Source organism: Stenella coeruleoalba, assembly GCF_951394435.1.
Source record: "Stenella coeruleoalba genome assembly, chromosome: 1".
In the NCBI taxonomy this organism is placed as follows: Eukaryota; Metazoa; Chordata; class Mammalia; order Artiodactyla; family Delphinidae; genus Stenella; species Stenella coeruleoalba.
The window spans coordinates 182300723-182315798 of NC_137169.1; the positions used below are offsets into that span (position 1 = coordinate 182300723).

At 36.0% G+C, this 15076-nt stretch overlaps 1 protein-coding gene and 1 pseudogene across 9 annotated transcripts in view; both read right to left on the bottom strand.

Annotated features, from left to right (window-relative positions):
- RABGAP1L (RAB GTPase activating protein 1 like) overlaps window positions 1–15076 on the bottom strand; it is a 797484-nt gene that overhangs the window by 393153 nt on the left and 389255 nt on the right. The window lies entirely within an intron of this gene.
- Window positions 12934–14349, bottom strand: LOC307194290 (vomeronasal type-1 receptor 1-like; annotated as a pseudogene). The gene is made up of 2 exons: window positions 13318–14349; window positions 12934–13218 (listed from the first exon to the last, which is right to left on the bottom strand). The product of its transcript is annotated as a vomeronasal type-1 receptor 1-like (transcript).

Sequence of the window (15076 nt, forward strand, 5' to 3'; positions counted from 1 at the left end):
ACTTAGTGTGAGATGTCACTACACTTCAGGTATAGATATCCAAGCAACATAGTTTTTGGAGTCCAGGAGACTTGAAGACCAGAAATATATGTTTGGGAATCACTGCACAGAGTATAAAGGTAGGAATATAAAGGACTTCTAAGGGATGGAGGGGGTGCTGGAGACAGCTTGCTGAAGGATGCCTGTATTTAAAATTTGAGAAAAAGGAATAATAAATGCTTTGTCAGAAAGTTAAGAAGAGCATAAAAAAATCCAGCAATCTCAACTTAGATTATTGTAATGCATTCTTGTACATTACCTGAGGAAAAGGGATGAAGGAGGAGGAGGTGGGGGTTAGGGCATTATATATATAAACATGCACAAAGTTAAAATATGACAAAAGAGAGGCAGGATGAATATTTTTAATTTATATAAGCTGTTACGTTATTAGGCCACATGCATTTCCCTTCCTCAGCAGGGATATAATATAGGGTATCACAGATTATCTTAGTAGTACCCACTGGGCTAGTTTTGATTACAGAGAGATTTCTAGGCTAGGGTTTACCATGTTGAATGTAAGGCATTAAAGCTAAAATAAAGAAAGGGTATCTGAGCAAAAGGTTTTCATCATTATTCTTCAAGCTTTAATTACCTTTCTCTAACACTATATGAGACTAGCTATTTTTATTCAGAGATCTTCTAGCCAAAGATGCTCTAATTACCTTGCCCTGATAGACTTTGCTCATCCCTATTTATATAGTGCTTTGAACATTTAAAATTTGCCAGCAGTTTTTAAAAGATGGTATAATACTATACCACTCCAATTTAATTAAACACAAATGTGCTCTTTTTTCATTCCTAACAAAATGAACACAACTAAACAGGGCTTGCATGTTATATAGAAGTAATAAAACAGACATTGTTTGTATACCAGAGTCACAAGTCTTTAGAGTCATATAATGTGTTTAATGTCATTTCCAGGATGAGAAGAAAATAAGTCTTCTAATAAAAATATGTGACATTTGTTCAGAAAGGACAATCATTTCCTTGAGATATCCTCAGACTAGATGTGTCTCACAGATATATTCTTATGAATAACTTTTCTGAGGAATGATGCTATAACAATTTCTCTAGCACACCCAGGAGAAAACATCTCCCTCAAATAGAGAGCTGGGTAGAATACACAATTGCAAATGACATGCCAATTCATCATATGTCATCAGATCTTAACCATTTTTTCTCTGGCTATGGTACCATTTAGCTAAAAAGCAATCAAGATTCTTCCAAAGAGAACACTGCAGAAATGATGGAAAACTATATTAAGAAGTAAGAAAATAACCTTGAGATTCAATAGCAAAGTAAACTGCATAATTGTATGGGTTCAGAGAAAAAGCAAAGGACTGTGAAACAACAGTACATAAAAGATTTACTAAATATATTTCAAGGCACATTGAAAGCCTTGTAGAAAACTGTAGAAAACCACATTAGAAAAATGTTCTCTCCCAGGGTGGTGAAATTAGGGGAAAAATAGTAGATAGGGGATCTTGGGCCTTGTTTTATAACAACATGCTTCTGGAATTGTGTGGGGAGGATATGGGCTCCTCTTCCAGCAGAGTGGAAAATGGTAGAGTCTTTACTATCACTAGCACAAACAAATATATACATGAAATCAGGAAAAAGAAATGCTTTTATTTATTCAAGATGTCATAATACTCATACAATTTTTAATGTACTTACAACTTTAAAACTCTCTTGAAATGCAGCTACAACATGCTAATTCATAGGTAGTGAAAATCCATTCAAGATAAAGCATGCCTTTATCGGCATGACTATGTTGTAGAGGATACAAACACTAAATAAAGTGTGTTTTCTGCCTTTAAAGAACTTCTAACTATGTGAGCAATGGCTCTATTTGGTGAATATAAAATATGGTACACTAAAGATACTTAATAGTAAATCAAAATTCATCTTATTATCTATCATTAGGTTATAGTGTTTACTCATCTGATCCACTTCAAACCAATTCACTAGCCTATGGATTACCAAGGCCACTGCAACTCTCGTATATTTTTCCCCCTCTGTGTTTTTTTTGTTTTGCTTTGTTTTGTTTTTACTATTACCACCTCTGAAAGAATGTGCCATGAGAGTAAATCAGTTTTGTTTGGTTTTTGGTTTTCTTTTCTTTTCTTCCTTCCTTTCTCTCTCTCTCTTTCTTTCTTTTCCTTCCTTCCTTCCTTCCTTCCTGCCTTCCTGCCTTCCTGCCTTCCTTCCTGCCTTCCTGTCTTCTTGCTTCTTGACTACAGCTATAGTAAAAAAGAAGTTGTTGCATGGAAGTTTTAAAACTAATGATAACATTAAAGATGGAGGTCATCTATGAGTATCAATTACCTACTACAGTTGTCCCTAAAAACAGATAATAAAAACTGATAGAATAGGGTGTTAGAAGGTACTCATACTTTGTATGTCTAATAATTTCCTATGGTATCTCTGATGCCTTTTGTTTAAATATATGAATTCTGCATATCTTTAGTGATACAATGGAAGCACCAGTATAACATGGCAAGACTATATCAACAAACATAATTCTGGTCACTATATTTTTTAACTTTTAATCAAAGCAATAAATGTACATGGTTTTAAAATAGTATTATTAAGCTAAAGTGAAAAGCCGCGGTGTTCTGTCCCATCTCTCCCCAGTTCTGATTCTTATTCTCCTGAGAAAATCATTTTCAATTCTTTTAGCTATTTCTTCCTGTATTTACACACATATTTCTAACATGCGTACCCTTCAACAAACCCCATTGCGTATTACAGGTATAGGCAAGGTGTGCAATATACACATTATTGAGATGGACCAGTGACCTGGCCAGTATTTTGGGAGACTTTTCTTTTGGAACGGTCAGTTTCCCCAAAGAGGAACCCTTCAATTTCTTCACTGTATAAGTGTGGTTGCTAACATTCTGCCTGGTGTTCTAACTGCTTATGCTAATTACATGAATTTTTTGTGTACCTCTTGCTTATAAAAAGTTCACTGTGTTAAGAAATTTATTTTAATATACATTTCAGTAATTAGGAAGAGCAGCAAGTTGTGGTGCACATTTTTATTAACATAATTTTCTATTTATAATTTTCAGTTTCTGCACATGAAATACATCTTTATATCAATTAATAGTTTTCAAAGATAATCAGTAGTTCCAGTAGAATAGCAGAATTTTAGATCTAGAAAAACTTTGAATACCTTCTAGACCCACTCCATCATTGCTCAAAATTAAAAGTTAAGGAAAATTCATAGGTACGTTCCTCAAAAAGAGGGCATATATAACATAATAAATATTTTCTAAATGGATATATTTTATTTCCCCACTGAAAATCTTTTTCAAAGCCAGAGCAACCAAGTGTTTTAAAAACACCTACAAAAAGAAATTATTATGCAATAGAAACATTTTAAGTATTCTAATTGTTAGTATCAATATATAGCTGCTCTCCCAAAAAGTGTTTTTTTAAATAACCAACTTACAGTTGGTTACATAGTGCCTTATGTACCCATCCAAGAAGCAACTAAAAAGATTTTATGGAGGTATAGGGAGAAAAAAAAAGTAATAAAAGTAAATGAGGTGAGAAGACCATGTAGTTTTGAAAATGTAGGTTCTCAAAGGACATGGAAGTTTTTGTGTCTTTCCCAAGTTTTGGCCCCTGCCCTAGATTTTGACTCAGAAAACATTAATAAAAATAAGAGAAGAACGTTCACAATAGAAAATGCTTGTTCCTCAGTTTAGTAACTGAAGTTGCTCTTCTAAGAAATCAGACCACGTCTTCCACTCAATTAAGGCAATGGGCTTAGAGATAACAAATTACAAAAAAGCAACTTGGTATTTAAATACAGCTGCAGGTAAAAACTGTGGCATTTCAATGATTCATCACTCCCATTTAACCATGAAACAATATCTACCAAATCTTTTATAGAAGCCCCAAGTCCTGATGAGCGCTGAGTTTTTTCACTGGGATTCAGGGCTGTTGTGTCTCCTCACTCCTTCTCAATCAGGGACTGCGCTTTGCCAAGAAACAAAACTATGGATAGTAATACCTACATCAGAGGGTTAGGGCGACCATTAAGTGACAATGTACGTGGCAATCATGTGAGTTACCTGTCCCATAGGCCCTTCATGAAAGTTAGTTCCTCTCTTTTTAAGTTGCACTTACTACGCCCCACTTTTATAATACTTAACAGCACTATCGTGATTGTCTATCAGTTCCTTTCTCTATGAATGCTTGCATAGTAGGAACTCTATATTCCTCATTTTTGTATCTGGGCATTTAGCTTAGTACTTGGTACACAATAAGGGCTCCCGTGAGTCAACCATAGTGACAGAACTGGTTGACACCTGAATTGAATGGTACCTAAGCAACAGGAAGGAATAGTAAAATGAACATTGTTCCACTTATCAGGAGACCTGCCACAAGCAATTTACAGTGGGTAAATCACTTAACTTCTCTGGACATCATTTTCTCACTTGTGAAATAAAACGCTTGGGTTAAATGATCCCAAAACTCCCTTCCAGCTATAAAATTTTGTAATTATATGACCGTGACTCTAAATGACACAGAATTTATGAGGGTCTAAAATTTATATTATGATATACGAACTTAAGAGTTCTAGGAATAGAGATTTAAAAGAACAGAGAAAGCCAAGAAAGTGACAGGGTGATACATGTTTCAGGTTTTATTTTCTCATACTAAACAAAACTGTCACTGCTGCCACCTCTCCTGCTAGCAGCAGCTGCCGTTTACTGAGTCTCAACATGTGCCAGCACTGTGTTAAACTCTTCACGTAAATTTTATCATTTCATCTTCACGAGAATTCTATGGGGTAATTACTGCCATTATGGCCAAGGAAACTAAGACTCAGAGTGGTAGCCCAAAGTCACAGTGGTTGGAGCTAGAACTCAAGCCAAAGTGTGTCTGATGCCAAAACCCACTATTAAGAATACACGTTTCTAGGTATCTATAAGCTTTATAATTCTATATAAAAGAAAATCTCACCATTATAATTATCTAAGTATTGACCTCATACAAATAATAAGAAGCAATCACCCACACGGTACTCTTTCTTATACCAAAATATACCTCTAGTATTCCTAAATGTTCTAAGTCATACCAACTGTATACACTAATTTTAAAACTTTTGATGATTATAATTATCACTATACTGTGCTGTTCCTTTTAAAATTATTGATTCCCATAAAAATAATCAGGTGATTTAAACTTGAATTTCTATGTGTTATAAGATTTCATCAAGAATATATGAACTACACTATAATCTAAGCCACTTCCTGGATCATAGTGTGTTATATGTGATAACTGATCTTGCATAAAGGAACTCATTCTAAATGTTTTCCCAGTTCTACTATGCATGTTGCATTGTGATATTCTGGCCTTTTGTAAGACTGAAAGAAAAATAACTTTGGGTGAATAATTACAACTTATTAATGTATAGAAAGCATATTCCATTTATAAGAGCTAATTCCTAATATTATCTGAAAGGAACTTAGAATATAAAGAAAAACTCCAGTTGTAGTAAAATCCATAGCACATCACCAACTCATATTGGCTTAGAGATTGTTCCTCTGGAAAGAGAGACTTCTTGAAGTGATAAAATATATAGAAGTTAACAAAAATCATTAATCAAATTCAGTTCATGGTCTGGCATTAGATAATAGAGATCAAAGAGTCAATTCTTAGCTTTTATGAGGAGAAAGTAATGCTAAATAGTCACAATTAAAACTTTGTTTCTGTTAAAAATGCTTATTCCTCATATCCATAGGATTCAATTAATCTTACCTATTGATTAAATTTACAGGAGTCTACACCATAATAACAGGAAATTATTAAAAGCAAGGTTATAAAACATATTTGATTTCAACAAGTTCTCTTTATCAATGAATATCCCTAACCAACATCATGTGAATATTATATAATCACATATAATACTTACAAAAGCATATGCATATTTCTATAAATAGGTTTACATTACATGTAAATCCCTACATAACCTCACTCTTCCTTAGCTGTATCATTACACTCTTACTTGCTCAATTACCATATTCCAGTATGAAACAAAAAAATACAAATTAATTAGTTCAAAGCTAAAAGAACCAAAAGGGCTAAATTATGACATTTTTTCTAAGTATGATTTAGAACTTTAAAATTAAGGAATAAAAATATAAAACTAGTTTTCCAAATGTGATGAAAGTAACTTACCCATGAAACTAAAAGGATCTTGAAATAAATCAAGCCTGTAAGGTAATGTGCTTTCAGGGATTTTATTTTCCCTTCTGGGAGATACTACAATAATCACTGTGTAGTTAAGGCCTCTGAGATAGAAAACAGTAAGTAAAATTAACATACAGGCAGTCACTGTCAGAGCTAATAATACTGTAACATGTGTAACTCCCGGACATTAATAGAGATACTCAACCAGAGATGAAGTGGCTAATCAGTTTTTTCAGTCAAGCAAATCAATAGCCAGCCTACACAGGGTTTGTAGAATCTTTTGTTCAAATGACAAGGCTGCTGCTCTTTCTAAGCAGTCTTTGTTGGACTGAGAGAGAAAAAGAGCAAAGGAATCCGCGAGAAGCTGCCAATGACAAAAGGGCAAAGAGGGGGAGGGGGAGCATAAAGAGCAGGCTCAGAGAACCAGAAATCAGTGCACCAGAAAGACTCCAGGTGATAAAATGAGGGAAACAGAATTCATACAATAAAGAGAGACCAGAAAACCAGTGTAATGTATGCAAAATGATGTATGGTCAGGATTAAAAAGGGGTGGGGGAAAGGGAGTTCAGGAAGACAGAATTTACACAAAACACAGTGGAGTTATGAAGGAATGGCTGAAAACTAAAACGCAAGGTAGTGGACGCAATGCAGCTTCCTTGGTTCACAGTGTGAACTCTAACTTCAAATTCCACACAGAAGTTCCTTAACTTCCTTGTGTCATTCAATTACAAGTTCAACCTCTTTAAGGAATTTTCCCAACCCTCTTTTTTTTTCTCTTGGGGTGGTGGCTAGTTAAAAGGAGGAGGGTGAGTTGTCTCACAGTCATGGTGAACGGGAGATGGGTGATGATTCACTTGCTGTGGTCCAGGCAACTGACTGGCTTCACCTTAGACATTTGTCATTCTACCTAGTCACTATCTGTCCTATGCTTGTATCTATTGAGATTTGGCTGGTCTTTTTGGCTGACAACCTTGAACACTGCTATAGCCTATGGGTTTGAGAAGCTTAGTTTTGAGGTCCAGATACTCTGCAGTATCCAGGCTTTCTCTTTACACGCCTCGGCTAGCAGACCAGCACTCTTAGAATTTCTCTATCCCTAGACAGTCAGCTTTTTCAGGCAATCCTGCTGTTCTCAGATTCTCTTCTGAAACTAACTGGTTGTTCTTATTTATCACAATCACTATCATCAACACTTCCCTGTCTTCTACTTTGATTTTCAGCCTCTGAAAAGGTATGTAGGGGAATGAAGACACTGACCTATGGCTCTTCTCAGCACTAGAAAAGATTTCTTCTGGTGTGGCAGAAATTGCCTATATACCATCCTGAGTCCTTTACATACCATTGTTTATAGTGAAATTATGTATAGATTTTCAAATTTTGCTCTTAATACATGGTGAGGAGTTTCTAGAATTTAGAACATCCTGATTTCTCTCAGACAACCCAAAATGAGTCATGACTCCTATTTTGTACAGACAAAAAATTAATTTAAAACACAGTTTAAGGGTTTCCCTCATGGCACAGTGGTTAAGAATCCTCCTGCCAACGCAGGGGACACGGGTTCGTGCCCTGGTCCGGGAAGATCCCACATGCCACGGAGCAACTAAGCCCGTGCACCACACTACTGAGCCTGCACTCTAGAGCCCGTGAGGCACAACTACTGAAGCCCACGCACCTAGGGTCCATGCTCCGCAACAGGAGAAGCCACAGCAGTGAGAGGCCCATGCACCGCAACGAAGAGTACCCCCGGCTCGCCGCAACTAGAGAAAGCCCACGTGCAGCAACGAAGACCCAATGCAGCCATAAATAAATAAATAAATATTTAAAAAACAAAAAAAACCCACAGTTTAAAATATTAGACTTTGACCCAGTAATTCTACTCGTAAGAATTTATCATATTGATAAACTCGTATGTATGCAAAATGATGTATGGTCAGGATTAAAACTGCAGCATTATTTTTTTTTATTGAAGTATAGTCGATTTACAATGCTGTGCCAATCTCTGCTGTGCAGCAAAGGGACTCAGTTATACACATATATACATTCTTTATTATATTCTTTTCCATTATGGTTTATCACAGAATATTGAGTATAGTTCCCTATACATTGGGACCTTGTTGTTTATCCATTCTAAATGTAATAGTTTGCATCTACCAACCCCTCTAGCATTATCTGTAAAAGCATAAGACTGGATATGGTTACTATAGCTGGTAAGAATGAGATCGTTTTATACATACTGATATGGAACTGTACAGAGATATTATGTGAAACAAGCAAAGGTGTACAAGAGTGTAAACTATGTATCTTTTGTGTACACAGAACTGAATGACAGAGATAAAGGGTGGAGGCCAGTGGGGGAGAAAGTAGGGGGAGGAGATTTATGTAAAATTATATCCTTTTGTACCTTTTGAATTTTGTTACTACACATGAAAATAATTTATTGAAAATAAAACTCAGAGTTGAGCAAATGATTCCTTTATTCAAGGCTGTATCTACCCTCATCTTAAAATAAATAACTCATGTCAGTGATTCCATGGGTGGATGGGGGAAGCTCTGGAACCACAGGAACAAGGGAATACTTGGAACAAGATATACTTTTAATAGGTCCTAAAGATTCCTCACATCACCATAGGAACTAGGCAAAGTTTCACTCTCTGACATACTTCCATTCCATGAGTTTGTGACACTGGAAGAAAGTAAACTACAACAATGAGATTTCACGGCATACATCTCAGAGGGAGACCCGTTTCCACCAAGAGTTCCAAGGACTAGAGCAAACACACGCCACAGCCTCACTACCCATGTTGGAGAGTCCCACAGGCTTCGGAGGAGTTAGCAGCTTCCTGGAGCAACTCTTCTAACAGTAGCTTAAAATAGCATCAATAAAAGACCAAAGATTATTCTATCAATAAAAGACCAAAGATTTCAGCTGCTAGGAATTCTTTCTAATGGCCAACTTAAAATTTCACAATAACAATGAAAACCAAGGAAAAAATTAGCTTTATTAACTTTAATCATCTAAACTGGAGGCAGAACAATCTAGTGGTTAAGATTCTAAAACCAAATATAAAGAGGCCCAAATCTCCAGAAATCATTTTATTTCACACAGAAAATCCATAAAATATCTTGTAAATTATAACTACTTGGTAGAAATTATCTCAGAAGAACGTTTTTCCCCAAGAAAAACAACAATAATAATTCAACTGAGGATGAAATGAACAGTGTGTCAAGTTCTACCAACTAGTTCCACAGTGCTTTAAATAGCAACAAAACAGAGCAAATTTCCTTCCCTACCATGTTCTTATCTTACAAGAAACAGCTTCTATTGGCCCAAGGGAAAAACAGTACATCAACACAAAAGCAACCCAGCCAAAGCTGGCTGTGGCTTTGTCTGCAGGAGCCCATCAACAGTATAAGCCCACTTAATTTGACCTAAACCCTTCCAAACCTCCAACAGAGCACTATTTTCAAAAGGCAAGAAACAGATCAATGCCATTTTCTCTCTAAAAAAAAATTATACACAATCAATGTTCTAAATATATGCTCTTAAAAATGCTAGACTGCAATGAAGAAAAGTCACAGAAAAATAGAATTATTTCTTAGAAAATAATAACTAAGTGTAAAATGGCAACTTCCAAGAAGTATTTAAATTCAAATTTAAAGGTGAAACAGATTAACCTTTGAGATTAAATATCAAGTTTGAAGTCTGAGTAAACTTCAATAGTATATTTAAAAATAAAAGTACATTTTACTGCTAGAGATTGCATTCTGCCTATAAACCTATTATTAAGTTTAATGCTCGGTAGGGTTATGAACTTCTACAGATAAGCAAATAAAGAACTTGAAAACAATACTTTACACATAAATTCAGATCATATGTTTTGACACTTTCTGACACATTTGAGATTGTTACTATATTTCATGAATGTCATTTAATAAATATTTACCAAATACACATTATGCCAGGCTCTGGGAATTCAACAGTGAGCAAAAAAAGACATAGCCCCTGACAATGACAATGAGAAAGACAAGTAAATGGGTAATAATACTGCAGTGTGTTAAGGCTAAGATGGAAGTACAAGGTACAATGGGGCCGCAAAGCAGGTACACTGGACAAGTATGGACGAGCAGGAGGGGCAATGAGTGGCGAAGGAATTTAAGACCCTTCCTAAAAGGTTTCACACGTAAACCAGGACTTTAAGGATCACTAGGACTTATTCAAAGGGAAAGAGGAAGAAGGCTCCAAGTAAAGGAAGCATTATTTGTATGAGAGGAGAGGCAGGGTAGGGTAGGTAGGGAGAAGAATACAGTGCATTTGAGAAACTAAAAGTACTTAATTCATTTCTTAAGAAAATGAATAAAAACATTCTCCCTTCACTCATCAACTCCACTTGTTCATTCATTCAATTAATATTTACTGAGCTCTGATAAAGTTAATGCATATATCAGGACCCACAAAGTGGAGGCAGCCCCGTTAGCCCAGTCCTCTTCACAAATCTAAACCTAAGTCAACCTGCACTTATGGGAAACACTTCAGTGTCAAGGAAACCTAACATACACTAATCACAGTCCTCCAACTCAGCTTTAGCTAGCTTACCTTAGCCTGGAAACTAGGACCTGCTTGCCTAATAAGGAAATCCCTGACCTAGCCAATCATGCCCTATTTCTGAGTTGCCTCTTCTAATGCTCTCTAAAACTCCCTTTTTCCCCAGATCCCTCTGCAACAGTGCTCCACTGCTTGTAGGCACTGTACTCCCCCATGGATTGTTTTCCTTTGAATAAAGGACATCCAACTTGTTACTGTTTTAGTTTTGTCATTTCACAGCTCCTACTATTAGCTGCCCTGTTCAACAGCAAGGTATCAATATCTTTTTCAAATTATAAAGCCCAAATAAAAGGAAATCAATACACCTTATTAAAGGCTCTTTCTCTTGGGATGACATTACACACGATTCTTTTGAAAAACAACCAGAAAAAGCAATTATTGTAAAATTGGTAAATTCCCCGAGAAGTAATTAAGTCTTAAAATAATTGGCTTACTTTCCCATTTTTCTTATCCCATTGCCTCTGAATTATCATAGTATGTACATCTTAACACTTCAGTAGGTTGGAAATCTGACACAGGTTTCCTTGGGATAAAATCAAGTGTCAGCAGGGCCGCATTCCTTCTGGAGTCTCCAAGGGGAGAATCTGTTTTCTTGACTTTTTAAGGGCCACTCACATTCCTTGCTTTTGGCTCCCTTCCTCTATCTTTAAAGTAAGGGCTAATCAAGTCCTTCTCACATTGCATCACTCTAACTCTCTTCTGCCTCCCTTTTCCACTTTTAAGGACTCATGATTATACTGAGCCCACCAGCATAATCCAGGATAACCTCTGTATTTTAAAGTTAATTCATTAGCAACCTTAATTCCATCTGTTACCTTAATTCCCCTTTGCCATGTAACCTAACATATTCAGAGGTTCTGGGGATTAGGGATGATAGGGGAGTCATTATTCTGCCTACCATAGCACAGTAAATGAATATTTAAGGTTACTGATTATACACAACATTGAGGAAATTGCAATGGTGGCCTTTTTACTCCTGTGATTTATATCTGCTGGGGTAGATTTAAAAATGTGTACAAAATCATACTGTCAGGGAAAAAAATGCATCTTAAAAGTACTTTAAGTAGGAACTAGATGACTATAGGAATGAGAAAGAACATTTTTAAAAGCTTAAAGGGAAGATGACACATAAAGTAGGTCTTAAAGCACAGGTAGGATCTGTAACAGGCAGAGATGAGAAGGGGTGATATTTCAGGTGGTGGTTTTGCATGACTAAATGGAAGGAAGATTAAAAAAAAAAAAAGGAAGTCCTACTAGACTGTAACAAGTCCCAGTAGGATGGAGTGAAGAGTGCTCAATGGGAAGCAGTGAGAACTGAGAATTTCAAGGAGAGAGTAGCCAAAAATTAAAATGTGGCAGAGATGAAGGAATGCAAAGTCAGAGAAGAGGTCACTGGAGTTTTAATTAGTGGATCACCGGTGAACTTCGAATAAGTACTTAGTCAAGTGCTGGTGGCAGGAGCCAGATTGCAGTTCTTACAGAAGTGAGCTGGTGCAAGTGTAAATGGCTCCTTTGACATATATATATTTTTAACATTCTCCATTTGTTTTATTGAACCAATATAAATGTACCAAAAGTATACAACAACACTGTGGAAAAAATAATTATAGATGAATACCAGCAAGTTAAAATCAGTGATATGTAAAAATAAAATATCGTCAACAGGTATATTTGAATTCCAGGACTAAAAGACTGAATAAACATTTAAATATAAACTACTCAAATGGAGTAATAAATTGACCACATTAGTAGAAAAGGGGTTAAAAATCACGTAATCTTTAAAAATGTAAAAGTGATCAAATTGAAAACACATTCATAATAAAAAATTCTTAGCGAAGTAGGAACATGAGATTTCTGAATCTGATAAAATTCAGAGGAATCCTGCAGGAGACATAGTTTTCATAGGGTTAATTAAATTTTAACTATATTTTTCTATTACCTTTTGAATAGAGCCCAAATGCAGAATAAAAAAAAAAAAACTTTTCAATACTGTGTCTTTCTTTCAAAACACTTTTATGACACTGTATCCTTCTACTGAGAGGAAAGCTGGGTGGTGACCATGCCATCACTAATTCCCTTTTACTAGAGAGCCTTCTCATCTTGGCAAGGGAGGAGTTGAGGCAGGAAATTCTACTGGCGTTTTTCAGCATCACCAAAGGACAGATGTCTGGGTAGCAAGAGGACAGAAATCCAGTGATGTGCTCTAGCATCATGTTACTTTCAGATTTTTAAGGACAAGTAAGTGGTAAGATAGCCGTTGGTCCAATAAAAGAAGACAAAGCAGCTTATGAGCAGAATGGTGTTGGTAGCTTGGTTTCAGGAGACAGTCTGGGAGAAAAGTTGTTGCCGCGAAGATTCTGAACTGTCTTGTGATGATTGTAGAGGAGCATCACCATGTAGCCACTAGTCCAGATCATGAGGTTGATGCAGAGGAAATTCTAGATGAGCATGGCACTCTGAAATACTGCTGACACCCTGTAACCCCCTTGCTTTGTTGTACAGTAAGCCAGAGAATAGCCAGGTTGGGCAGCTGAGGCATTGGTGACGGCTTTATTGTTTGTGATGATCCAGAAGTAGATGAGCATATTGATGACCCAGAAAAAGAGGAACGAAGGCAAAATGCATGTGGAGATTTGGGGTTTGAGCCATGCCCGCTTAGAGTTTCTGGGGCTAATTCTAATGGCCTGAAAAGTGTTCAAGACAGAAATTGTGCAGAGAGAAATGCCTTGAGTCACCCTATGAATGTACAACAATGATTTACAGCCAATATCACCCATTATAGGCCAAATTCCAAAAGATGACATTGCATCTTGAATGCCCCTGAACAAAATGGTCATGATATTAGCTAGGGTTAGGTGCATGAGAATCATACCTGTGGGCTTCTTCCGGTATGGATGAATTTTTTAAATGTACATGTATAATATTAATAGGAACAGATTTCCCAGATACCCAATGCCAACTTAAAAGATGAAGAAAATTCCCAAAATGGCATCACTTGAATACCTAGTTCTTACAAATTTTGTAGAACAGTCTAAAAAGGACCACACCTGTGTTATATGAATAAAAATTGGAAATAATTGAGTCACAGGAAGAAAATATCAATGTAATAATTCTGTCTCAGAGGAAGAGACTTCTCAGCTACCCAGAATTCCAAAATTCTAGGTCTTTCCCAAAGGTCAAATTTGCAATTGGTAATTGACAATTCTTCTCCTAAACATCAGAGTTAATTTCAACTATACTCCTGTATTTTTAAGTAGTCTGGTTAAAATATCCCTGAGAGCCATTATCTATTGATGTTTTAGGACAATTTTTGTGTTTTTTATTTATTTCAGTATCTGATTTAGTAGATTCATGGAATATTAAGGATAGAATTGATGGCTGCTACTGTGACAAAGTTACTTGATGAGCTTGTTTATGTAGATTGTTTTGAATTTGTGTATCTAAAAATCTTTCTCATCAACAATATTCTTCTCATTCAATAACATAGTGAGTTCTCTCTTATTGGCACTTACCTTTCATTTGGCTGTGCAGCATCACGCATGTGTTTCTATTCCAATCTAATGTTCTTCAGACCAAAGCTACATAAAGAGCATTTCTAACATTTAAGAACCAAACCTACTTCTTTAGCTATAATCCTTCCTTTAACACCCTTTCACATTTTCTTCACTATAATTTTTACCATCTAGGAATATAATCTTATATTAATGCAGGGTCTAGTATGTAAGACATTCTGTATCACAGATCTCATTTTCCTCACTTGGTTATATAAACTTTGCATTGTTATCTTTATTTTGCAGACAATGAAACTGAATTTCAAGAAACAAACACCTGTGTCTACATTTACTGTGTGTGCGGTTGCTGGTACTATGGCTTGAACCCAGATTCATCTAATTTCAAACCTTCACTGATGATCTTGGAGATAAATACATTGTCCTAATCAATGTTCAATGCTTGTTTCACAATATCTTTGTGATGTCTGATTGCTGTTTTTAATGAAAAACTCTGTTATCACTGCTTCAATTGCATGACATTTTTCTAGCTCTTTTTAAAAATTTCCAAAGACTTCTGCTAGCATTGTATGCATACAGTTACATTTCTGCCTTAACTTTTAATTATGTAGGGCACCAACCTCACTTTTACTTTACTCTGATGCATTCTTCCCTCCACCCTCCTATTATTCTATGACCCTAACACCACTTATATACTGATAGAGCCTAATAGTTG